We start from the raw sequence: 27145 nt of genomic DNA, 5'->3' as shown, positions 1-27145 counted from the left end.
AGGAGCAAGAAGAAAAAAAGGGTTCATCAGCACAACTTTTTAAGCCAGAAATCATTAAACCTTGAAAAAAGTATGTGAACTGATGTGTCTAACAGTACTATGGCGGAGTACACGTAAGCATTAACCCGATGCTTTACAACCTTTGACATGGCAGTACTGTGATTAAGCAACCTGAGCAGTGGGGAAATGATTGAGGTGACTTCACACTATGATCTGCACTACTTGTGATAACTGTCCATGGAGGGTAAACCATGATGTCCCTGTGTACTGAAATGTAAGTAGTATATTTTAGATGTAAAACACCAAATAAATCTGTCTAGTCTAGAGTACTGCAGAAAGTGATGAGACTTTCCTTGTTTCTTCCTCAAAATCTGAACTTAACCCTCCGGACCCTAATTACCTATCTTTGTCTATTTTTAGGGTCATAATAGTTGAAATATTTTGTGCAGGTTAGAAACAAATGATTTCAGTGTCTGAGGGAGCAAAAGCATGCTTATTCTGCACCACCTGACACTTCAACGCACAGCCTTTGTGCACTAATGGCACCAACAGCAAGTACTTATGAAGCTGAGTTACTTCACCAATGTAGCATATAGAGTCGACTTCACACTACGATACAACAAACCACCAGGGTGCAGCGTAACAGCTGCACATGTATTGAGGTGTCAAAAATTCAGTTTAGACAAAACTGAGAATTTGCAGACTTCACCTAGACAACATAGAAAACATAGGAAATGTCTTTTTGTAAAGTTTGATTGATCCATAAGCGAAAAAATGCTCTTTTCCCGTTGACTGCTATAGGCCATAAGCTGTCAAAAAAAGCAGTTTTTGACAAACAATTCTGAAATCAAACACTTCATCTACCCTGACGGCAAAATGTTGTCTTTTTTTCATAAAAACACTGGAGTTTAATTTAACAGGAATTTGCAACAGATGTCTACTGTCCTGTCCTGATGTATTTTGATTATTTCAGAACTACTGGCCCCCAATTCCCACTGAGGAAGTTTAGCATAGGACTGAACCTTTGTGCCAAGTCTGGTTTATTTTCATGTTTGGAAAGTTAGATTTTCCTGGAAGGAGAAGGAGAATATTGACAAATACAAGAGGGACCAAATTAAACCACAAATTTGCAAATCCTAGGATGGCAAATGAATGGCTACGGGAGAGCAGAGCAGGTCACTCCTTCACCATCACAAATTTGCTTCTGAATCACATACTTTGTCTTTATACCTTTAGGAGGTACTAAGACTGCCCTTACAAAGTACAAACTGTTGCATGAAGTATGCACACAGTCGGGACATATCTTCATAACACTGGGCCCTGAACTTTGAAACTCATGCTGACATATCCACGAACAAAGAGACAAAACAAAATGCCATTCGCTGAGCTCACCAGAGACGGAGGTCAATCTGGAGAGCTCTGCTGTTGTTAACTCTTGAGTTTAACTGCACACATGGTAGAGTCAAACATTTTATATTCACGACAATAAAATTAGCCTACATATGCATTTCTCTGTCATTTTTCTTTTCTTTTTTTGATTTTACTAATATTTATGATGTATTTTGTGCACAATGAATATTTCTATTATTGTTATTGGACCAGTCATCAGTCACTTGAAAGTACTGTCATTCGTCATTGCTACACGACCTATCAAGTTGTATGTGACGTTTCTTTCACTGCACAGTGGTATTTTTGGCATATTGCATTTTAGATACTAGGTATTGGGACATACTAAATCTTTTTTTTTTCTTTTTTTTTGCTATAGTATGGTAGTATGGGTATTGGAACGCATAGACAGTTTATGGTGTAAACCAAAAGAACCAGTGACCTAATTGCTTGAAGTGCTCACTATACGGCAGCTGCATCTCTCTGACATCACTTTACAATTATTGACATGCAAAAATATTATTGTATCAATATTGATTCAAGCTAAAATAAAAGTATAGAGGCATATAGATAACAGACAGTCATGGCACGGCGGCCATACAAGATCATTCCAAGAGTTCGGTCGGAACGGCGGCCAACCAAAAACACAACACCAAGATGAAAAATGAAACTGGCACTTACTTTTTGTAGATCTTGCTGGGCGGCAAAAACTCATCCTACAGGGACTTGATGTGGAAACTGGAGCTCTTGAGCAAGGCACCAAAGCTCTAACTGCTTGGAGCTCTGAGTATGTTTTAGCTCTATCAGTCTAACATCTCTCTGCAACTAATGCATGTCTATGGATCCTGTTTGTGCATGTGTGCATGTGTGTGTGTTTAATAAATAATAATAACAGAGTGTAATATTTAATTTCTACAATTACTATATCATATACATCTAAACTAATAGATCCAAGCAGATAGACAACAGATAGTCACGGCATGGCGGCCGGGACAGATAATCAAACCAACCAAGGTCAACACAAATTGCCACCTCAGCATTATGAAGTCATTATTCTTATTCTGTGAAAACAAGTTAACATTATGTGAAGTGTTTCATAAAAGTTATATGGATTTGGGGACTTTTTATTTAGAAAATGAAAACCGCTCTTATAATTTTTGCTATTATGAATGCAAAACTTTGAAGATCAATATCTCAAAACCGTTCAGCATGCAGATAGAAACACATAATTCTAAGGTGGCAAAATGTAAATGACACTATCTCTCTATCTGCTGTGAGATATTTGAGAGGAGATACAGAGAGATAGTCAGAGCACGGCAGCCAAATAGATAAAGAGGGATGAGGAATAGAGATAGAGCGATAGAGGGGTAAAACCAGAGATAAGGGATAGTTACAGAGATGAGAGATGGATAGTCATGGCACGGCGGCCACGGTCAATAAACAAACAGATCGGTCGACACGGCAGTGAACCAAAACCACAACACAGACTTAATGAAAATAAAAATGGTTCTTACTATTCGTAGATCTAGTCTTGTGGCTGTAGCTCAGTCTGGTGTGGGAGCCAGAGGGTAGCAGATTGGAGTCCAGAAGTCCAGCATGGGCCATGTTACCAGGTGTGGACTGGTAGAAAGACAGAGAATAAGAAGATATAGAGGGAACATCATGGTACAGCAGCCAAAAACACAACACAGACATAAGGCCTATTCGCACAGGGCTATTATTACCTAGGGACCTCATGTTATGTCGAAATCGCCCCCCCTACATCTTTGTTTCATGGAGCACATTCGCATAGGATAAGCGATGGCTGTGTTTTACCCAAATTTACTGACAATATAATACTTAATTTGTAACACGGTAAATGTATAATCATAAATTCATGGTTGATAATAAGATTGTTTTTTTTGTCTCTGAAAATGAGACAACTGATAAAGAGGTACTTCTAAAACATTTATTGATATAACACACCAAATGTGTCTATTTAAAACTATGTACATTTAAAAAAAAACTTTATGTATCTACCCACCACGTCAGTTGGAAACAAAAACAAAAATGGGGACTATCAACTAAATAAAAATCCTGAAAGAAACATTTTTAAGTGAATGTCACCTTATCAATAAAAATTTAATTTACAATAAGGTGTATAATGTTGAGGGTGATTCTGGTTTGTTAGCATGGTAAAAATACCTTGTAAAGGATCTTCTACAGCTAAGGTACATTTGCAAAGAGTAAAAACCGAGTGTTTCTCTGTTAATATATGATCATAAAAATTACAAAATTATGTCTGTGTGATGTTACAGTTGGGCACAAGGTGTCCTTTAAGTTTAATCATGGAATTAAGGAAAATATTAATTCAATAAACAACTTTTAAGGTCATAGCTTGTGAGTTTAGCCAACAAGTGAGGAGAGGCTCTCGATGGCAGCTGATGGGAACGCACATTAGGCACGCTGAACATGAACGGCCCGGGACAAAACCCCACTTTTTTTTAAAGAGCTCCCTCCTTTTGTTCCACCATTAGCTAATGCTACTTTAAAGTCACGTTAGCTCGTTAGCTATTGTCTGCAATATTTTAGCTAAGGTGAGTGATGACTACATTTTTCAAAATCTTTGCAGTAGTTTTCCAATCACAGAGAAACCATTTCCACCACAGCATAACAGTATAGCTTCAAATACCATAATAATACATAAATAGAAACAATATACTGTCTGTTTTTACTGCAATAATGACACCAAAAATGTTGGAAAATTTCTGAAATGTTCACCAATTGAGAAAGATTCCTGTAGAATTTAAGTGGATCAGAAGGTTCCAGAAAGCTAACGGTCTATTCTAGTGCACAAGGTCCACCTAGTTAACGTCAACGGAAGTTGACATTGAAACATTAAAAATGTGGCGGCCCATAGCGTGCGCGTGAGCGAGAGGCTGTCCCTGTCTCACTGACATGCGCAGTAGGCGGGGTCAGGCAGAGTTATGGTTGATTCTAGAATGGATCTTCCGGAGGGAGGTGGGCGGGATCTCTGCTGTCATCACATGCTCACAGCGGAATCAACCAATCACAGGAGCCTGTAGTTTCTAGCATTTTTTCCCCAGTTTATCCGTCTCTGTTTATAATATCTGTCTTTACGTACAGCTTATGATCCGTCTGCATCATTCCCGTTCAGAAGTGTGACGTACAGCGTCAATCCTGAGTTACTGAGCAATTTACATTTGTCCCAAAAAACACACACAAACCTGAATATAAATGTATAACATTAGCATTGACCTATAAGGAGTTATAGTAATCATCCAAGGATGTCCATAAGCAGTATTTATATTTTATATTTAAGTATTTAAACAGCAATCAAGATGTTCAGGAAACTTCCACATTTGCTGTATGAGACCATATTTTCATGGCTGTATTTTAAATTAGGACAAAACCAGAAAGTCTAAACACAGCCCAATTTTTAACGTCGATTTTTGGGCTAAACTGGGATCAAGTCAGACTGTCTAAACACAGACCAATTTTCAGCTAAATTAGGACCAAGTATCAAAGTATTGTAATTTATTGTATTATTATTGTATTCCCTTCTGTGAGGTATTTCTATAAGCCCAGGTGAGTTTCTAACTTTTTTTAATGGTGTGAATAAATAAATTAAAAAAAATAAAATGAAAGTCAGACGGTCTAAACACAGCCTAATTGTCAACATCTATTTTTTTGGGCTTAGCCAAAACAAAAAGTCTAAATGACGTCCGGTGCTGGATGTGTAGTTCTGTGCGAATAAGGCTTTAAAGAAAATAAAAACGACATTTACTTTATGTTTGTAGATCTCGTCGGACGGCAGTCGCTCAGCTGTGGCGTGGAATCCGCCAGCTCACTTTTCAGCCATCTGTAGGTTATATATGAAAATAACTTTTAATTTAAGATGAGCATTTTTCAAATGTATGAACAACAATTAATTAAATGAACTAGCTGAAAATATATTAAGTAGCTACATGTTTTACTTATGTAGCAAACCGACATAATGTGTTTGCTTTCACAGAGTAAAAAATGGGGAAAATGTTTAATCACTATCCAGTTTACACTAAGTACACTTTGGAATCTACAAGTTGATTTTACTTTAAAAAAAAAAACCTAGGAAACCTTAAAAAATGTAAGTAAATATAAATAACAATCTTAATTTATGTTAACTTTATATCTAATTGTTAAGTTTACTTAAAATGTAGTTATATTTACTTAATTTTGGTAATGACAAGTTTAATTAAATCCATCAGGTTTAGTAAACTATGTATACTGTGCTATTTATCTGTATCCTGCTGGTTGAAAACTATGGTAAGTTTGTTTTTGTTTATTTGTATAGATTATTTTCTAAATTAAGATCAACTTGTCAGATTTTAAAGTGCATAGAGAAATAGGGAGATGAGGCACAAATAGAGACAGACAAAAAGAGAGATAAAATAGAAAAAGAAACAGAAATAAAAAATAAAAATGACATTTACACTTTGTAGGGTTTGTGTGTGCGTGTGTAACAACAGAGTGTACACTTCATTTCCCCTATGAGAGATTAAAACATTAAAAAAGAAAACATTATTGCACCAATATTGATCCAAGCTAATGAGACAGAAGCAATTAGATGATAGATAGTAATGCCGCAGCGGCCATTATTGATAATCACAGAGGCAGGGGGGCAATGAAAAAAACAACAACACATATTTAAAGAAAAAGAAAAATGGCCCTCATCTCTCACACTAAAGGAATAGACAGAAAAATTAAAGATAGACGGAGGATGAGAGATAGAGATAATCATGGCTCAGTGGCCATGATAGATAACCAGAGGCATTAATCAAACTACATACAGACTTAAAGAAAAATAACAATTGCTGTTTGTAGATCTAACCTGAAAAGCAAAAAATAAAAATAAAATAAAAAGTATCACAATCAGCTCTATTGGCCATGTCTCTGTGCACATACAAGGAATATGACTTCAGCCACAGTGAAGGCGTCTTTAAGGCAAAGCAGTCAAAAAAAATACCAAAACCATTCACAAAAAACATGGTTTTTATCAAAAAGGCTGAAGCTACATACACACAGTTTAACTGATGAGGCCCACAGCATCAAAACATGCACAGGTAGCAGAGAAAACACAAAAAACACACTGTGCAGACTACAAAAGACAAACTGAAATAAGGAAATGAAGTATAATGCTTACTGTCATTAGTAAAGTCCATGATCTTCATGCAGACTTTCTCCCTCAGTTTGAAATAATTTTCATCTTTAAAGTTCGGTTTTATCCTCTCACTGCTGCTGGTTGAAAACACACTTCCATTCTGTGCAGCAGGTTTAGTCACAGGTGTGTGCGTGTTCGAGTGTTCATCTTTGTTTGTTTCGGCAGGTTGAAGAGCACAAACAGTGAACTGCTTTACACACAAATTGTTTGTCATGTGGGATTCAAATTTCCCGGGAAAATCCACTTCCTGGAGGCTGTGTATTGGTGAAATGCTGCTGGAGTAGGTGGGAGTCAAACCTCCAGCCAATGAAACTACAACAAACATTTTCAACAGTTTCCCACCACCTGATTGGTTCCCCCAAATTTAAACTCTGGTACAACAGGGGTGCGTTCAATGTGACCACAGAGGTCACTATTTTGACACAGTTTCCAAGCTGAACAACTTTTGTTAAACCTGTGTGAAACTGGCTTTTTGGGCATTTTCTCTCATGTGTTGGGTGTTTCAGAGATTTTACCCTCAGCAGCAGCACGGATACAAACCACATTCTGGTATATTATTAGTGATTTTTTGCTTTAACATTATAAACATGTTTTTCAGCTCTTGGAACTTAACTAAAAAATAAAAATAAAGAAAATCTAAAATACAACAAGCAACTTGGTAAGAAAAGTTTTGCAAATTGCAAGAAATTTGTAGATTTGGGAAAAAAATTAAAAGGCTAGGGAAAATGTCTAGTAAAAAAAATGTTGGGAAAAATCATTAGAATTATTATTAATGACACTTTAAATTATGTCAAAGATTTTTTTGAACTTTAGGTGCTTTTTCTAAAGCTTGTTTGCCTTTTGGTTGTTTTAATTTGACTTCAGTTTATTTGCTTATTTATTTAGTTATTTTAGTTATTTATTTACTTATTTATTCTTTACTAATTTTCTGTTTTTTGATGCACTTTCTTTTCTTTTTCTTTTACAAATTTCTTGCTAATTTTTTCTTTGATTACACATTGCCCTTTATTTCCTTAAATAAATCAGACCGGTTTGCTAAGGTTTCAGAGGGTTAATTTTAATGCAAAGTAGCAACTTGTCAAAACAAAAAGAGTGAAAACAACAAAATATGTATGTGTATTTGGATATATGGATTTCAGTTGTTTATCTTGCAAAATAAAAGTGAAATACAGCAAAATATTCGAAATAGCTTATGAGGCAGAATCTTTGATCTGCTGCCGGTGCTGTAAAAGAAGATTTTTCACGCTCAGATCAGTGTTTTCTTGGATAGTTCACAGAGGCACGCTGCTCTCTGTCACTCAAGTCCAACATCCATAATAAACCTACAAAAATGGATTACAGTATTTTCTGAATTATAGATGCAGTGAGCTTCAGCGCTGCGATGCATTATGATTAGTGTCATCATGATGTTCCAGTCAAAGCTAATCAGCACGCTGTAATGAGGATTATGAAATATGGAGCAGAGTTTGTACTGTATCCTGGTGCTGAGAGTGACTTTAATGTAATATATAATATGGACCTATATATGTAATGCACACTTTGGCAGCGACCCTGCGTACAGGACACCGCTGTGCAATTGTGAGCTTTTATGAAACAGCGAGGCTGATTGTGCTCGACACAGGAGGTGATTTTGACATACAGTGGAACTAAAAAAGGCCTCCATACAATGCGATATATAACTTACAGAAACTCATAGTGGAAAATGATATAAAGGTATTTGTGCAGCTGATCATTATGTAATACTGAGCCATTTGAAATATTAATGGAGGTCTTTCTGTGCACACTGGCTGAGATACAAATAAACGTGTCTACTGGGACTGTATTTCATAATTCATGATCTAAGTCTAACAATTATCAATATGAAAAGTCAAATACATACCAGATGACTTCTGAATCATGCTGGTAGCATTACCCTTTTGTTTAATAACTGAACATGCAAGTGCATTCAGTTAAGTTTATATATACTATGTAATGATATGTGACTAAATATCATCTTAGATTAAGTGTTTCTTTGTTTTAAGAGCTGCATCACATGATTGATGGTATATGTAGCATGTTTGTTTTACTGGTTACAGGTCAGAAAACAAAAGAATATTAAATAGTATAAAATACATAATAAATTAGAGAAATATAGACACGAGGGGTTATTTGTACGCAGACGCAGAAGGTCACTGACAGAGCGGCACCATGTGACCATTTGGGATGAGAACATGTTGATTTCTCTAAGACCTCCTTTTAAACCTCTAAGGAAGAGAGGAGCATGTTGCGTATTATTTCCACTCGTTCCTCCTCCTCGTCTCTCTTTGTCCTCTCCCTCCTCTGTCTGTGTCTGATATTTGGTGCCTGCTCTCTTTGTTGCTGCTCTGCTGTGTTTGGTGGGGGGCCTTCGTGGAGTCCTGAGGCGGTGTTTTGCATGTGTGTGTATGTCGGCGTTGCACACGTGTATCCTCCTGTGCGATGACGGCGAGTGCTGGGCAGTAAAAGTGTCATTTGTAAATCAAGCAGAGTGCCGGGTGCCTGGCGGTGCCATGCTCCTGATTTAAAGCTGCTGCACGATACAAATGACGTGTTGTCACACGGTGTTAGAGCCGCTTTCAGACCGTAGGTGGTGTGTCCAAATACCCCAAAACCAACAATCTGAAGGTCTGCGTCGACTCCGGAAATCATTTGGCCATGTGTAGTGAGGTGTGAAAAAGAGTTTCAGCCGGTCTGTAAAGTATATTCAAACCATCTTGCATTGTGTTCACCACTCGACTGCTCACCAGGAACAGCTTTCAGACAAAGGATCCGCTGTCAGTCAGAGTCGTGTTTCACTCCCACAGTCCTGCTCTTATTGTTCATCAAACAGCTCTGAAGCCTCGCTGTTTCCCTCTGCAGTCCTCCTCCTCCTCCTCGCTGTGCTTCAGCCACAAACATCCTCAGCACAGAACAGGCTTTCCAACCGCTCCGACGTCCTATCAACTCATCCGAGGTCAATAATATCTATTTCAAGGCTGGAGACTTTTATTAAATCAAATTATCTGTTTCTTAACTGTTTTGATACCTGAGGAAACTGGCTTGATTTCTTTCAAAAACATGGGAGAGTGACGAGCAGCTTAACAAGAAATAACCCAAAAATATAAGACATTAGGAAAAAATAAAAGAAAAAAATTCACAAGTAAAATAAAAAAAAATAAAATAAAACTAAAGAAAACAAAAAACAATAACAAAATGACATCACATTTAAAAAAAAAAAATTAATATTGCGCCACTTTTCGTGTCCTTTCTTGCAGGAGCCCAGTGTTTGCTTCCCGTCTGAATTTGATTTTTTTTTTTCTCCACCTTACCTTGTGCCTCCTTTCGCCCATCCGAGCCAGCATGTGCGTTTGCTGATGTCCCGGCGTTGGTTGCTGTTTGCTTTTGATGCCTAAACGTAACATCGTGCAGCGTCATCACGCCATGTGCATTTGTTGTTGTCATGGTAGCACCAACCTGCAATGTTTTGCAGAAATCTTAATTAGTAAAGTATGATGTTCTGATAAATTCAACAGTTTATTCAAGTACAGCTGCAACGAAAAGTCACGTAATCAATTAGCCAATAAACTGAAAACATATTTGACAGATTTGTTTTCTTCTTATTTATACTTTTGAGCTTGTTTGTTTGTTTTTGTTTTTTTTTTTATTTTTGTTTTACTGCATCAGGTACTTGTACTTTTTATACTTACACTACATTTTCCTAATTATATATACTTATACTTAAGTGACATTTTAAATGCAGGACTTTTACTTGGAATCTGAGAAAACTGTCATGATTTCTTTAAAAAAAAAAAAAAAACACAGGAAGAAGGCAATGAGCAATGGAAGGAAGAAAATTACCTGAAAATCAATTCAGAACAAACAACCAAAAATAAAATTTTAAAAACCGAAAAAACTAACAAGCCAAACATTTATAATAAATTCTTTACAAAATTTACAACATATAATTATGATAATAAAAAAATATTTTTTCCTGAAAAATTTTCCCTTAAAAATAATTCTAAAACACCTTTAAAAATTACTTATTTCTTATTACTTATTTGATGTTCTTCCACATGTGGTTTTAGCACTTTTCCTTTTGTAAAGAACCTCAATACTTCCTCCACCACTGACTGTAAATATAATTTTATTGCAGCAGAGCGAGACAGAGCTGAATTGTGCTTCTTCATACTGTAAACTGGCTTAATTTAAAGCACTGCAACATTTTATGCATCCAATTTATGTTTTGTGAATACAGTCCTGATCTGAAAACGAAACACAACTGTCAGATGAAACAGAATTTTTACGAGTGGATCTCTGTTCTGTTTTCTGTTTCTCTCACAGCCAAAATCCCTCGCAGCAGAAATCAAATGGAAACTCATCAGCATGAAGCATTAAGGTTTTAACTGTGAAGCAGCTGCAGGAAATGGGTTAGCCATCGAGCTCCACGTCGCTCCTTTAGAACAGTTGTGGAAGCTGAATTTGAGGCTTTTTTTGGTGCAGACTGAATCATTTCAAAGGGATTTATTGTAGTTCTGACACAGCGGAGCAGAGCAGAAACACATCAAGTGTCCCATCTGTTAGGTGAGCAGTCAGACCAGTAACAGATCTCCAAATGACAAAAAGTCCACTATCACACAGGTGCTTCACTGTTTTAATGACCCCACCCATCGCTCCAACACTCCTTTATCCTTAACTTTGGTTTTGAAATGGCATGAAAGCGTTGGCTCCGAGTTACTGCTGGACAAAGTGACTTGTGAACATGTTTTTCAGTGGCCTTAATTTCTGATTCATGATCAACGAGCCACATTTTTGCTCATTAGCTGCTTTATTCAGAGAGATTAAAGCAGAAGTACTCAACTCACTTTGCTTAGGGGCCACTTTGGTGAGATGATAGCAGGCCAGGGGCCAGTCACAACAGCCCCATGCATGTTTCTAGGATTTGAGGATGTTTCAAGGACTTAAGGACATTTCTAGAATCAGTGGACATTTCTAGGATTTCAAGACATGTTTTAGAGTTTCTTTGATTTATGGACATTTCTAAGATATTCAGATGTTTCTTGGATTTTGGGGAGGGTGCTTCTAGGATTTTAGGACATTTATGGGCTGTTAGGAGATTTCTCAGATATTAGGGTGTTTCTATAGGATTTAAGGGCATTTCTATGATTTTAAGACGTTTCGATGATTTCACGACATTTTTTGAATTTCGGGGGAGGGGTTCTAGAATTTTAGCACTTTTCAAGGATTTTAGGACATTTCTCAGCTATAAGGATGTTTCTGGATTTAAGGATGTTTCAAGGATTTTAGGACATTTCTCAGCTCTAAGGTTTGTTTCTGGATTTAAGGATGTTTCAAGGATTTTGAGACATTTCTGTGATTTCAGGATATTTCAGGATTTTAGGGAGTTTCATGGATTTTTAGACATTTCTCAGATATAAGGATTTTTGCAGGATTTAAGGACATTTCTCGGGCCATAGGACATCAGAGGCTCAGCTGTGTCCTCTGTCGGGGGTGTGAGGGATCCTCCACTGGCACTTTTTTTTGACGAACAAGCTCTATGTTGATGCTTTTATGTACTCTGGCACCTCATGGATACTAAAAGTACAAAAACAATTCAGTTTTTCTTTTTCTGCTTTTGTAATTGTGAATTAGAAAATGGTTGGGGGGCCACATGGCACCATATTTGGGCCAGATTTGGCCCACAAGCTGTAAACTAGATATCAATAAAGCCTAAAATTGGCCTTTACATTCCAGTTTTGCCTCCTTGAGACGAACAAATGTCTGTTGAACTCTCCTCCACGCCTCAGTCCAGCAGATCCAGCAGGCCCTGCACCAAACCCAGGCAAGAAAAGTGGGAAATTTATCCCAGCCTGACTCCGCTCATCAGTTCCTGTCAGCTCCTGTCAGATTTGGAAGTAAATGTCAGACTCCAGTGTGGATGTCTGCTGAATATTTTCCCTGAGTGTTTCTGGGGGGGTTCAGGGAAGAGTGCTGTCCTGCTGGAAGGACTGGAAACGTGTTCTCTTTCTCTCACCGTGCTCTTTCGCATTGGGAGGAGGATGGAGGCAATTACCAGCGCCAGCAGCTGAGAGAGGGCCAAACCTCTGCACATCAATCAGCATTACTCCACCGCCACTGTGCATGAGCAGGGAGAGCGTGTGAAAGAGCGCCTCCCGGTGGTGACATGCTCCCTAACACCCTGATCACAACCACAATCTGCTCCAGGGTCTTATATCTGAATGTAGGCCCTTCTTTTCCTCTAAATTAATTTTCACCACCTAATTGCTATGTTCATTACCAGGCTACAATAATGTCAAAAAAGCACTGTCCTGATTTAATTTCCACGGCTGAATGTTAAATGAGTTGGAAAAAGAGGCAAAGCGCTGTGTGTGCTGCTTGTCATTTGGTTCATGTTGAACTGCAAAGCGGAGGCAATTTGGGTTAATGTGGAGTGAGGAGGAGGAGGAGGGGAGAGGTTACAAAAGAGCACGGGTAATTTGGTGTGGCAAACTGATGAGTCATCTTTTGTTCGGAGGCTTTGATTGACAAAAGAGCCGGGCAGCATCAGCGCCAAAGGAGCCGGAAACAGTTTCTGTGTAAATTTGTCATTCTGTCACTCGATTTTTCTTCCCACATTACTTCACACTCCTCTGTGGTGTCGTCCTGCTTGTGTTTCGGCTAATTACAGTTCACCTAAGCAGGGACATTTTCAGTATTTGAGGACATTTGGGGCTTAACACGGACCTCTGTAGGGGGGTCTGGGGTAATCCTATTTTTTGATCAACAAGCTCTTTTTATGCACTCTGGCACCTTATTTACCTTTTTAAAAAAATAAAAATTAAAAAAAACTAGAGATCTAGGGCTTTTTTCATATTCAGGGACTGTCCATTGTTTTTGAGAGAAGAAGGTGGTGCAAAAAAAAAAAGGAAACGTATCAAAAAATTCTTTAAAGACTGAGGATGGTATCATTTTTTATTTTGGCTTAGGGGAGGGGCATCCAACTTTAAATGGTTTCACATTTATTTTACTGTTAATTTTCAAAGAAAACGTGTTTTCCAAACCCGCAGGTATGTTTCTATAAAGGTTTTTGGTGCTTTTTCTTTCTTTTAAAATTTTTTGGTGACAAACATTTTTTAATCTTTTTTTTTTAAGCTTGTTGGCATTTTTTGTTTTTCAATCTTTTTTTTTTCTTTTAAATTTGTTGGTGACTTTTTTAAAAAATTATTTTCCTTTTTTCTAATAAAAAATTAATGATGCAAAACGATTTTTAAAAAATGTCATTTTTTCGGTATTTAAAATGTTGGGGAATTTCAAAGAAGACATGTCTTTTTTTAAGTTTTGGTGATTTTTTTCCCCTTCCTTTAAAACTTTTTGGCAATTTTTTTTCTTTGAAATTTTTGATTTTTTTTTTTTTCTTCTAATTTTTTGGGTGATTTTAGAGAAAACATACTTTCCTAACCAGCTGGTCCATCACATTAAAAACTGCCAAAAATTACAACATTCATCCCAGTCTGAAACTATAAAAACCTAATTTATTACATTTTTTGTTGGATTATCACATTTCTGATGGTCCTTGAACACATCATAGGGGACGAAAACTTGCGCATGTTTTCCAAGTCATTCAGGGAGGCTTAAGGAAAAACAAATTTGTAGCTTTGGGGATAGTGAAATAAAGATAAATAAATAAATAAAGAACAGCCAGTTAGATCCCGGGCTATTCATAAAACCCTCGTAGCTGAAGCCTTGGACGCCCCGGCCTAATGACGCCACTGCTCCTCAGCCTGAGTGTGTCAAATGTGACATTTCCACTGATGGCACAACAACATTAGCTCTGCTCTCCTATTATGTCCTCATTAGGGACATTACACATCAGCCAAACTCTCCTCTGGCTGCACTTAAAAGGAGAAAAAAGGGGTTCGGGTTTAAAAATAAACAAAATGCTTTCAAAATTTCATATTATCTCCTCTGAATTCTGCGTTGGCACTTCATTTAATGTGCCTAAAATTGCACTGCCGATAGGTGAGTGGGAACAATCATCCTCTCCGGGTTCGCTGGCTGTTCTTGGAGCTCCGCGCTTCGTGCATACTAAACCGAGGAAGCACAACAGCCAAATGTTTATGCTTTGTGTCTCTGAGGTAGAACGAGTTAAAATAAAAGCCTGTTTGTTGTGCGTTTTGTCTACGGAGAATTGCGGCTCGGCGAGGGGTGCGTGTGCTTCACATGCAGGTCGTACTTCCAGGGCCAAACTGGAGCGAGATGAAAGGGAGAGACAGGGCGCTGTGTCCTGTGACGAATGATTGTTAGATATAACTCAGCCCTGGAGGTAAACAAACGAGGCTGACTTTCCACAGGGTAAAAGGATTTGAGGGCCTGGATGTGTTTTCCATGATGAGAGACAGCAGAGCATCACAGAAATCAAGGCTGGCGCTCTCTGCACTCCGATGTTTCTTTAATGCTCCGTGTGGCCACCGATTGAGCTTTATTATATTATTAACTGATACTGAAAGCTGATACAAAATTGCACTTTTCAACTCTGCAGCCTCATGATGGGGACATCCATTTCTGGTGCTGTGGCAGAGCCGGGCTCCCCATCCATAACAGCACTGTCACAGAGAGGAGCGCTCGGCTTTTAAGGGGAATGAGACGAGCTGATGTGATTGGTCCTGACTGGCGCCAGCCCACACCGCACCTACCCGTAATTGATTCCTCCCTATTCAGCCTGTTTTACTGCTGCTCTACATCACCGGCGCTGAAATAATGTAAAAAAGTCTGCATGTGACATAATGTTCAGCATCATGTTTACACTGAGAATTACATCACGTACAATATAAACGTGAGTTCGGCATTTGAAGCATTTTCTCAGGAACGAACGAGTGTCTCCTCTCAGAAACAACCGGAGAAGTTAAGCAGTTTTATTTCTGAAGCACGTGTTGTGCACACTGGAAGGCTGAAGGTGTTGTACAAAGAAGTTTATACACACATTACTGAAAAACTATTCAACTCAAAGTGTAAACTACAATTTTAAAGAAACATGAATGAGTAAAAAGATATAACTTGTTTTTATGTAAATAAAACAAATTTACCAAATTAAAAAAACCCTTGAACCTTGAAAAGCATATGAAGATAAAAAGATTTTAAACTGTAGCCATGGATCGACAGCCCATTCTCATTCTGACTGATAGTCATCGTAAGCTGCTGCTTTGTAAGTGATTTTGGTGTGAGATACCGACACCAAAACCCAACTTCTGCGGCGATACGATGAGCCGATGGGCAGCGTTAGTTTGTAACATTGCCAGACAGAACCTTTCATGGTGTAAGGATACGCCGCTGGACGTACGATATGTCGACGGACAGTGTCAGTTGATTATGCTGACAAACACAGCCTGTTGTGGCTGTATGATACGCCGCTGGATGGCATCAGGTTGAAATGCTGCCAGTAATGACATGATAAATATAGGACAGGCTGGAGGGCGCATGGCATACGGGTCAGACAAACCAACACGTTCTCATCCCAACTCGTCACATGGTGCCGCTCTGTCAGTGACTTTTCGTCTCTATTTACATTTTAGGTTTCCTTCTGTGTCAGCAGTTTACGCTCCGGGATGTCGTTATCACGATGTCAACAAATGCACATGGTGGGATGAAACAGCGCGTCCTTATGTTTCCACAACATGAGAACATGGCAACCAATGCAAACTGGCTAGGATTAGGCAGCAGAGTCACGGATGGTTAGTTTTCGGGAAAATAGGCACATGCTAAGGTGTAGCTCCAGAATCCTGCATGAAAGTCAGTTGTTTGTGGGACCCATCCACCTCCCCGCTCGCCCCACCTATAAGCACTCCTTCTGTCATGTTTTTACCGGCAGCGTTCCTACTTGATGCAGGCCTTTCGTATTTCATATGCCCACGACCAGTTTCATCTGGGTACGTTCTCAAGTGACGCTGCCCGTACCTGCAGCATGTAGATGCACCTGGTGCCGTTAAGCAGTCCGCCAGTGTAAAGTAACAACACCACTGTTTCTGTGCAGCCATGCTCCAGGTGGATGTGGAAGGTGGCGTCACGCTCGTGCACCGAAAGCACAAAGCGGACACATTTAACGAGTTCAGAATGAGGGCTGATGTAAAATAATAACACAAACGGTTCTGTCCTGCCGTGTTTTCACCTTATGCCGTCCACTAACATATCATGCCGATGCGAAAGATGGCTTTTGCCGCTGGGGATCCTGTGCCAACAGTACTGCAAAAGTGTCGGTTTGGAATGAGAACGGGCTGCGGGGTGGACTTCGTTCTCTGCTCTGGATGCCATTACTCCACTACATCTTTAACCTGTTAAACCCAGAGCAAACTGGTTTGATTTCCTTCAAAAACACGGGGAGAAGGGAACACGCAAATAGACATGGTCCAAAATTTGCAGGTAGGTAAATTTCTTATCACATTTTATCATGTCTGAATGCAGCACACACACACACACACACACACACACACACACACACACACACACACACACACACACACACACACTCAAAAAGTGTTTTGCTGCTGTATTAAAGCTCTGTCATAAAGAGCTCCTTTGAAGCGATTATCATGCCAATATTGTGCTTTAGTGATTTTTTTTGCTGAGAAAAAACTGTTATTAATTTAGCACAAACCAGTCGGCACACGGTCACAGCTGAGCTCCTCTGTGCTCCTGCAGTCGTGCGGCCGCAGGGCGCCTGCCCTCTTTGCCCTCTTTGCCCAGTTGGCAGTCCGGCCTTGAATGTCGCACAAGCAGCAATAATTTTGCAAACCCTCTGCGCTCTGTGGAGCACCTCTCAACGGAGAACAAGCTCCGTCACTGTCCAATTTACCTTTCAAACACACCCTTGTTAACTTGGGCATTATACAAGTACGGGAAACAGGATGCAACACCGTCCCATATTTACCCTGGCCTCAGTAAATCTACATATATAATTTAATTTAAAAAAGCAGCGATCTGTGCATCTGCAGCCTGTTTTTTCCCGAATTATCTAATGAGCTGTAGGAGCGATCAAAGTTTGATTTATTCTGTGCCAAAATTGTTCGTTATGACAGAGGCAAATCATCACTTTTGCAAAGCTGCATTTTCGTGCCAGAATGTGTAAAGATCCTGATTTCTACAGGGGGAGCAGACTGCTGTCATTTGCATCCAAAACTTCACCAAACTTTTCATCAAAAACATCCTTTTCATTAGCACATTATCATGAAATATTTCTCGCCTCAAACATTTCTAGCTGGCCTCCATCTGATGCTAACAGGTTCCTCTGAAGCTTGTAAATATCAGCGCAGACAGGAGTAGTTTCCGGAGTAAAGACAGTGGATAAAATGTGTTTTTCTTCAAGGCCTGAAAAGATCAATTTTGTGTCATTTTGGCCAGTTAGAGGTGATTTCTTATTCTTGAGTCCTTAAAGCTACAAGGCTGCCTCTGAACCTGAATTACACCACCACTCAGCGGATCCTTGACGGACCATTTTACATTTCTGGTGAATCACTGATGCTCTCTCAAATACAACATTTGCAGAGGAGGTAATAAAATACTGAAAATCACATCAACATTAATCCATTATTACATGCACACTGTCTCTCCATTTCCTTATTTTGCTTGAGAGCAATTTTTACATAATAACAGAAGGCCCGGGTCCAGTCGCAGCAGCGCCATACACGTTTCCAAGATTGTAGCATGTTTCTAGGATTTTAGGACATTTAAAGGATTTCCATTTTTGATGTTAGGATTTTAGGACTTTCTAGGATTTTAGGACATTTCCAGGATTATGGGACAGTTCTTGGTTTTCGGGAGGTTTAGGACTTTGAGACATTTCTGACATTTGAAGTTTTCTTTCCAGGATTTGACAAAATTTCTAGGACTTTCTAGAAATTTCTAGAATTTTAGGATATGTCTCTGAGTTTTAGGTGTTTCTAGGATTTAAGAACATTTCTAGGCTTTAGGGATATTTCTAGAATTAGGACTTTCTAGAATTTTCTATATTTCTCGGACATAAGTATGTTTGTAGAATGTCTCCGATTTTTGGATATTTCGTAGGTTTTTGAGCATTTCTAGGATTTTAGGACAGTTCTTGGATTTCAGGAGGTTTTAGGGTTTTAGGACATTTCTAGGATTTTGGATGTTCCTCTATTTTCATGTCGTTTCATGCACTTTGGCACCTTATGTATACTGAAAGTACCAAAACAGAACCCAATGTGAGTCAGTTTATTTTTTATGGTGAATTAGAGAATGGTTTGGGGGCCAGATTTGGCCCGTGGGCCTTACGTTGAATATCACTGCTGTAAAGACTCCATACCAATTCAGATTTATTGAGCTCCATGTGTTACAAATCATTTTTGCTGTATGGATGAAAGGTACAATGGGAAATAAAACCGGAGGCGAGCGTGACTAACAAAGTCATTTGTGAGTAGCACCTTGGAAATAATGTAATTCTTTCTGACAAGTTACAAACTTGCTCACTGAGAAATCATGTTCAATGAAGGCAACACCTTTTCAACGAGCCTGAAACTGCATCCAAATCCCGTCCCCTTCATTTCACACCTCCCATCCACTGCTGTTTGTCACAACGGCGTTAAAATGACTTTTTTCAGCCTGTTAACTAACTCAACATGTCATATCATACAAAACCTATTCAACAATATATACCAAAAATCAAACACTTTTTATACTCCGACCTTTATGTTTTCTATTTTTAATGGCTGCTGGCTGCTGTACCACTGATTTACATTTACGGTCCAGATAAATAACATTATCGGTGTGTTTTCTTTAGTGTATAATCACCTTAAGATAGTAATTATTGTGTTTTTTTTGCCTTTGAATGAGCCTTTAAAAATCCACTTTTTCTTTTGAAAAGAATTCATTTTTGTTTGTTTTTTAATCTAAAATCATAGTGACGTCATGACAAAAAAAATGGCCTTCAAAGGGTTATAATCCTGAAAATCAATGAATATTTGATATTTATGACTAGGATGAATTTTGGTTGAAAAAACCCTCAATGGAAGTAGAAAATAATATTAATAATGTATAATATTTTTAAGCTTTTTTGAAAAGTGCATTTTTTGCGCAGAGCGGTATGAGTGTGCGTGATATTAAAGCAGGCCCTGCGTGATCTTGACAAATATATCAAAATAAAAGCACAGGTCACTGTCAGAATTATGTTTCATAGTACAAGAATCACATAACAGCCAGAAAAGTCCTCTGGATGAGGCTCTTATCTGCCTGATCATCACCGTCTCAGTTTATAGTTCATTATTCTCTCAGCTCTTATCTCCAGGAATAACTACTTCTAAAACAAGCAACCTTCTGTGAGTAATGCGGACTAAACACTTCCTGGCCATCTTGTCATGAGTCTCTGATCACAGATCTGTCCTGCTGCTTCCTTACGGGCAAATTCGACTGTGAGGAGGAGAGAAGGGAACATGTCGCTGACTCAGTGGCCGGGAAACGACCCACGTCAGCTTGGCAACTTGTTCTCACTTAGCATACACGCATCTGACATCGGCCGGCGCTCTGGGAGATGTCCCTGGTCAGTGTCGTCCTCGCAGACGCTCGGAGGAGGGGACTGCAAATGTGCATCGGCTTGTTCATTCCCCAGTGAGCTTTAAAATAGTATCACTGCAGGCAGACGCTGTTTTAAGATCCTTTTGAAGAGCGACTGGTGGCTTTAAGTGATAATGAAGCAAAAACAGACCACCGATGAGACCACCAAAAAGTCAGGTTTATTCCCATGGCGTTCACACGCAGCCTTGACAACTTGCAAAACTTTTTTAAAGACTTGAAAGGACAATACATCCCAAAATTAAAACTACATCGTATTTCTGTCACCTGTGCAGCTATTTATCAATCTAGATAGTTTTGGTGTGTGTCGAAGTTATCGGCCTTAACGGTTTCTGCCTTCTCTCAAAAATTACGGAACTAGATGGCACTCCACTTGTGATGCTCAAAACACCAAAAAAATTGATTTGAAAACTCAACCGCAGTGTCTCTTTCCAGAATTACGATGCGGTTACTCAAGATAAGCCACAGATCTTGTCGTGAGCACTTTCATGTAGGAACTATTTTCTCTCTACCAAACTACACCCACCGACTGTATCACCGCGCAGAAGGTCCGTGTCCTCCTCAGCTGAGCTGTAACATCAGCTCGCTCAGTCATCGGGCTGGCCCAACCTGTTCTCACTCCAAACTTGTAAAATAGCACTGCTTTGTTGGTGTTTTAGATGTACGAGCGTGACGCCAAAAGCCACCTGCCGTGTCCAACCAGGACGCAGCTGGACTGCGTCAGATGAGAATGCGCTCGGTCTTAACTGGTGGCATTGTTATTATACAACATGCACAGGTGGCATCACTTGAGAACGCAGTCAGGCTGCACTGGGACAAAGACGTCTGTATATCTGTATATATGTGCATCGCAGCCCAAACAAAATGACCAGTTTCATTATCAAGGTTTGATCCGTTTGACTGGATAACATTTGGAAAGTCTAGAAGAGTCACTAGATTTAGTCATTTTCACTTTTTTCCCATTCAAGTTAGCAGAGCACCAAACTTGAAGTAACCAACTCTGCAGACAGAAGTCATTAGTGCACCTACACTATAGGCGAAATGAAGCAGCGCAGATCTTCCAGGTAATTTCGTAACACAGAAATAGAAATTGTTTTTTGCTTCATGCACCACTGAGAAACATTCATACAATGAACACCATTAAATACATCCATGTGTGAGACCCGCAGGGCTGGACATGAAAGTCTGCTTTGGGTGGGAAGGAGTGAAAGTGCATTGGTCCAGCAAACACTGCACTTCAACCCAGAAGACCTTTTGTTCAAGACCAAGAAACAACAGCATTGGTTGTGACCTTTATACAACTGAAAGCTGTGTGTTTAGTGACATTCACAATCTTTTCCTAAACATTGCCTCGTAGTGCTGTTGCCCTTATCAGTCAACCCCTTTTGTGTCAATGTAAAACGCAAAAGGCTGCCCCCCTGCCATTATAGTACCATCAAGACATCAAACATCAAAATAGAGCTTGTTATTCAAAAGCTAGAAATGATCTAGAATCCTAGAAACAACCTAAATTCCCAGAAACATCCTACAATCATCTAGTACATCCTAACATCCTAGAAATGTTCTCAAATCCTAGAAACATGACTGGGGCTGCTGAGAATGTTATTCTGTTTAAGTGGCCCCCAAGCAAGGCAATCTGCATGGTACAGGTAAAAAATTCAAAAGCCTAAAAGACAAGTTATTGTTTGAACATCTTCACTTTTGCCTCACACTAACTTACACGTCTTAAACTGTCCAATAAAGACTTTTACAGATTTTTCATTATGACCATAAAAGGTCAATGAGGCTGAGCCCTGAGCGTGGGCGTCAAAATTGGAAAAGAAAAAGTCAATTGGTGCATCTCTAATGGAAACCTAAATAATTGAACATGTTAATTAAAATGCAAAGTCCTGAATTACAGAAACACGCTGTATTATTCAGAGCAGAGAGCTGCCGGACAATGAGACTGATACTTTGTATGCGTGCAGCTTTTTGATGTCGACACCTGCAGAGTTACATGACCTTCATGATATGCAGCGATGCCTTTATAACCTCCATAAATGGAGGCGAGGTGGTCAGCAGGGACCGGCTTATGATGCCGGTTCGCCTGGAAGAGCCCAACAAACTTGTGGGAAACCCTGCGGAGATGTACATACATTATGCTACATTTTATCAGTGTGCAAATGAAGCGGGCCTCTCCTAAAGATAAGATGTGTACACAGAACGCATTTTTGATACTCTCAGCACTTTTTAAACGTGGATGTAGAACTCCGAGACAGACAGAGAGGTTAATGTGTTGCGTGGATGAGGTTGAATGAGGACGGGAAGATAAGGGCCGTTCAAACGAGCATGTCCTTGTGAGAGTTTGTCTGCACACACACACACACACACACACACACACACACACACACACACACACACACACACACACACACACACACACACACACACACACACACACACACACACGCACACAGCCATCATTTCCAACCTGATTAGCTCTACAAGCAGCAATATCCTGAGGAGAAGACAGAGTGTTTTGTTCCACCCATTTGCTGCTTCACAGACGAGAAGCAAATCAGGAGATTAAGAGCAACGTCTCCCTAACTCTGAGAGAATCTTTGATGAGGACCCGTTTCATATACGCGCTGATTTAAACTCACAGTGGATATAATAGATATCAAATGGAATATGTTGCTATGATGTCAGTGATCTAACGTTTGAATTTGCCCGTGCTTATTATCAATCCAGATCAGAGACTGAGGACACAACCACACCAAGAAAACTCTGTTTTAAAATGAAAATGATCTTTTTACACTTTACTCTTTTTCATATAACAGGTTAGAGCAGCCACACCGCTGACGTCAGCAGTGCTGCTCAGCTGCTGCTCAGCTGCGGCACATCTAGAGAGATGCGTGATGCACGCTGTTTACAGAGAGAACAGACAGTGAAGATGGTGTCTGTATAATTATATTGACTCTATACGACCCTTTACGACAGTTTCAGACTTTATCTGTCACAGATATGAGGAAATACAAATATATCTGTTTTAAGCCAGGTTGGCACTGTGTGATTTTGGGCTGTCTCAAACGAAAGATGACCACAGAAACGTGCTAATATCTTTAATATTGGCTCTACAGCGGTGGTCCTACGTCACACAGTGAGAGGTTCAAGGATGGCGGTTGTCAACGTTGTGCGATCAAACATCCTGTTATAAAATTCTGATGAGAATCTTACTGTGCTGTTGCGACCTACATCTACTAACAAACCAACAGAAATACAGCTTCAAATGACGCATTTATCAGAGCCATCCTGCTAAAAACTAGCAGACGCTAATAAACACTTCAAGCTCTCTTTGCAAAATTGGTGAGCCAGTTTGGCCTCTTTTCCCCAGCGATGGCCGCGTCTCCATTCTCCTCTTCTTTAAAATTTTCCGACACATGTACATGCCACTATAGCGCAGGCGCAATCTGTTTGTTTACGTTTTTCTCTCACCACTACAGCAGCGTCGATGGATGACGCACGCCCAGGAGGTTTTGTTCTCTCATATCAACGTTGAAGTAGGTCGTAGCCTGCGATTGAGTAACATAGCCTGAATACATCAAACTTGATGTCATGCCCAAGTTTTAAGATCCATATCACAGAGTGTAGCCGCACTGAACTAATAAGAGCGGAAGAATTTGACCTTGATTAGGCCTTTAAAAATGCATCACAACATCGCAACATGCGGAGAGACAGTTATTACAACATTACCAATAATACCGATTTCAACATTATTAAAATGTCTTTGTCAGGTCCTGGAGTCATATCTTGCTGAACTACACTACACTGTCTCCTCCACCTCCAGTGGTACAGCTCTTTTTTGCCTATATCCATAAACTTTCAGAAAACATGCATAAATATGGATGAAATGAAGGCACAGACTGAAGGCTCCATCTGTGTCCTCACACAAATCTAACATTGAGCATGAATAAGCTTTTTGACAGGATAAGAAACTTCTGTATTGTGAAAAAGTGTATGGAAAAATAAATGCATTTCACTTTTGATAGTGCCTCTGCAGAAGCGGGAGTCTCGGACTCATCCAAACCACAGAAAGTGCGATGTGAGATTTCAGAAATTGCATATGTATCAGCGATGAGTCAATACATTCTTCTCGACCCTCAGACATTGACTTCAGGGAATAAAAGGTAGAAACAGGACACTGAGGAGATCCACGGGCTTAAAGCAACCGCAGGAATATAAATCAGTGTAACAGATATACTGCACATCTTACAGAATACGCGGAGATCATTTAAATTCATTAGATCTAACAAAAGGCCAAAGGTGGACAACAGATAATCAAGTTCTATATATATACACACCACAGCAACCTATAAGATGCACTATCTGCATATTTGGCTTCAGCCTTCACTGACTAACAAAGTTAATAAAGGCAGCAGGAATTTATCTTGCACACGTAAGCTGGCAGTTTCATTATTTTCAAGCCCTGCATGTGTACACAGAAGCACCTGCTTGGCAAAATTTCCCAAATTTAAAGGCCAAATCAATAATTTTCTTTCCAAATCATTTGCTTTTCTCTGCAAATTTGCATTCTCATTTTCTGTGCCATTATAAATTTGCAAGACAAAAACTCCAAGTCATGACAGATTTACATAAAACAGAAAATGTCACCACTGAAACTCCCCTTTTACCACAAATCTGCATAATACTTCTGCTGCAGCCATAAATGTCCATAAAAACTCAATCAATCTTCTTAAAATTGCACATAATTCCTGTCCTTCACCTCAACTTTGCATGCAAACTCACTAAACTTACATCAGCTTCCACATATCACCAAAACTTAGGTGTTTTCTTTGTGTCAAATTTTGGAAAGTTTTGGGCCCCTCTGCACAAGTAAAAAAAATCTTCACATTGCATCAGTGCCACAAAGTGGGAAAAAAACTGCACCTGGAGGAGATTTGTTTGTCCAGAAAGCTTCAGTTTCACTAACAGTTGCATGGTGAACAGAAGTGCATTCTCAGTAAATAGTGCCATCCCTTTCGGGTTTTCTCTGTTAGCAGCATGAACACCTGCACGCTGCGGTCCGGCAGGGGAACGCGTCCTGTGAGAACTGGTTCGCAGAAACACCACACACTGTTGGCCACAGTAAACAAGACGATGTTTCATGTTTTCGCTCACCTTGTGTTCACGTTAAGGGATTTTCACACCCACTTTATTGTACTGAATAACCTACAGCAGGCAGGTAGAAATGGTGCAGAGGAACGTTTCTCCTTTACATACCGCTGAGCAAAGGCATATAAAGATTTACAATACACAAAGTAAATATGAGTACTTGGCCTTGGCCCCTGATTGGAAAGACACCCACAGTATCCTGGGAATTACGTCTATATTGGACTTCTCTGCCCCTCAAGATTTATGTCCACGTTCAGTACCTCCACAGGACGTAGTGTCTACTTTATGCAGCACGGCTGAAATAAGAGTGCCAAGTTTGGGATGGTGGATGTTTGCTTTAAATTAAGCAGCAACTTTCAGGGCTGAAAAATGGAGCCAACACAGAGGTGCCAAATCCTGCAGCTCTCGGTCTGCATGGTGGTGTAAATGCAGCAATAATAATAATACTAATACACATAATAATATAGCAGCTTTCAGAACAGGGTGAACAAAGTGCTTTGACAAACAAAGCAAATCAAAAATAGATGCCGATACAACAACAGAAAGCCAAACAGTCCTATTGAACAAGCGAGACGAAACTAGGACAGCATTAGGACAAGAGGACAGATAATGCAAGATGCAGGACGTAAAATGTCAAAATGAAATAATACAAAGAAACAGACCAAAAACAACAGAAACAGTAAAAACAATTAAACCACAAATGAAAGAAAAAAATTAATGTAAATTAAAAAGGTAAAATAAATAAAAAGAAATGAGAAGTCTTTAAAAATGTGTTTTAGGAAGTGATTTAAGAACGTTTTAACTTCACGTCGTCTAAAAGGCCGCCGCAAAAGGTTCTGTCCCGCCGCGTTACAAACTGACACTCAGCAGTGGAAGAAGTATTCAGATCCTTTACCCAAGTAAAAGTACTACACCCTGTGAAAATACTGTTACAAGTAAGCCCCGCATTGAAAATGGAACTCAAGTAAAAGTAAGTATAATAAGAATGTGCTTAAAGTATTAAAAGTAAAAATACTCATTGCAGAAATTTTTTTTTTAAAACTCAAAATCAAAAAAGAATATACAAAAAGCACCCCAAAACTAAAAAATTTTTTTTTTAAAAAGAAAGACAAACACCCCCAAACTCAGATTATTTTTTTAAAAAAACCCTCAAAACTCAAAATAATTTAATAAATAAGAAAATAATTAAATGTTCATAATTGAATTTCCTGTTGACCGATTGATAAATAAACTAATGGTTGCAGCTGAACTCTTTGGAAATTTATTTATTTAAAAAAAATATATATATTTTATAAACTCTTACGATGTTTTTTGTTCATACAAAGTAATCTGTGAAGTAACTTTCACTGTCAGATAAATCTAGTGCAGTAAAAAGTACTATACTCCCTCTGAAATGTAGTGGAGTTTAGTATAAAGTAACATGAAGTACAAGCGCCTCAAAATCATACTTATGAGCAGCACTTGAGTAAATGTACTTAGTTACTTTTTTACCACTGCTGATGCTGCCTGATGGCGGATCATACCGCGGTGGAAGGTGGCTTTTTGCGTCGGTATCTTACGTCGAAAACAGTGACAAAGTGGAGTATATGATGACTTTGGAACGAGAATGGGCTTTTTTATCGTTATTTTTAATTGATCTAGAACCTGCGTCCATTTCTGAATAAACAACCATGATGCTTTTCGTAACATTTGAAAATTATCCGATTGTCAGACGGGAATTTCAGTCTGAGCGACACCAGGAGCAAATGCTGGTATTGAACATAAGTGGAGGTTCTGTGATGGGTTTAATTTTCGGATGAATGACATCAAACATGAACTTCACGGCTCTCTGACTTTCGG

At 39.1% G+C, this 27145-nt stretch overlaps 1 protein-coding gene and 1 long non-coding RNA gene across 2 annotated transcripts in view; both read right to left on the bottom strand.

Annotated features, from left to right (window-relative positions):
- flrt2 (fibronectin leucine rich transmembrane protein 2) overlaps window positions 1–6788 on the bottom strand; it is a 256493-nt gene extending 249705 nt beyond the window's left edge. The window contains exons 1-3 of the mRNA XM_088089299.1: window positions 6569–6788; window positions 5174–5248; window positions 2901–3006 (exon numbers count right to left, since the gene is read on the bottom strand). The gene's annotated coding sequence lies outside the window, so the exon portion shown is untranslated. The remainder of the gene's footprint in view (window positions 1–2900; window positions 3007–5173; window positions 5249–6568) is intronic.
- Window positions 6789–9842: 3054 nt separating this feature from the next.
- LOC148186786 (uncharacterized) overlaps window positions 9843–27145 on the bottom strand; it is a 107746-nt gene continuing 90443 nt past the window's right edge. The window contains exon 3 of the long non-coding RNA XR_015779249.1: window positions 9843–10057. This is a non-coding gene — a long non-coding RNA (uncharacterized LOC148186786). The remainder of the gene's footprint in view (window positions 10058–27145) is intronic.

The sequence above is a fragment of the Plectropomus leopardus genome, chromosome 16 (assembly GCF_026936395.1).
Source record: "Plectropomus leopardus strain MGB_pleo_1.0 chromosome 16, ASM2693639v1, whole genome shotgun sequence".
Taxonomy (NCBI): Eukaryota; Metazoa; Chordata; class Actinopteri; order Perciformes; family Serranidae; genus Plectropomus; species Plectropomus leopardus.
Note: the sequence above shows the minus strand (reverse complement) of the source record. Positions and strands in the feature narration are given on the sequence as shown.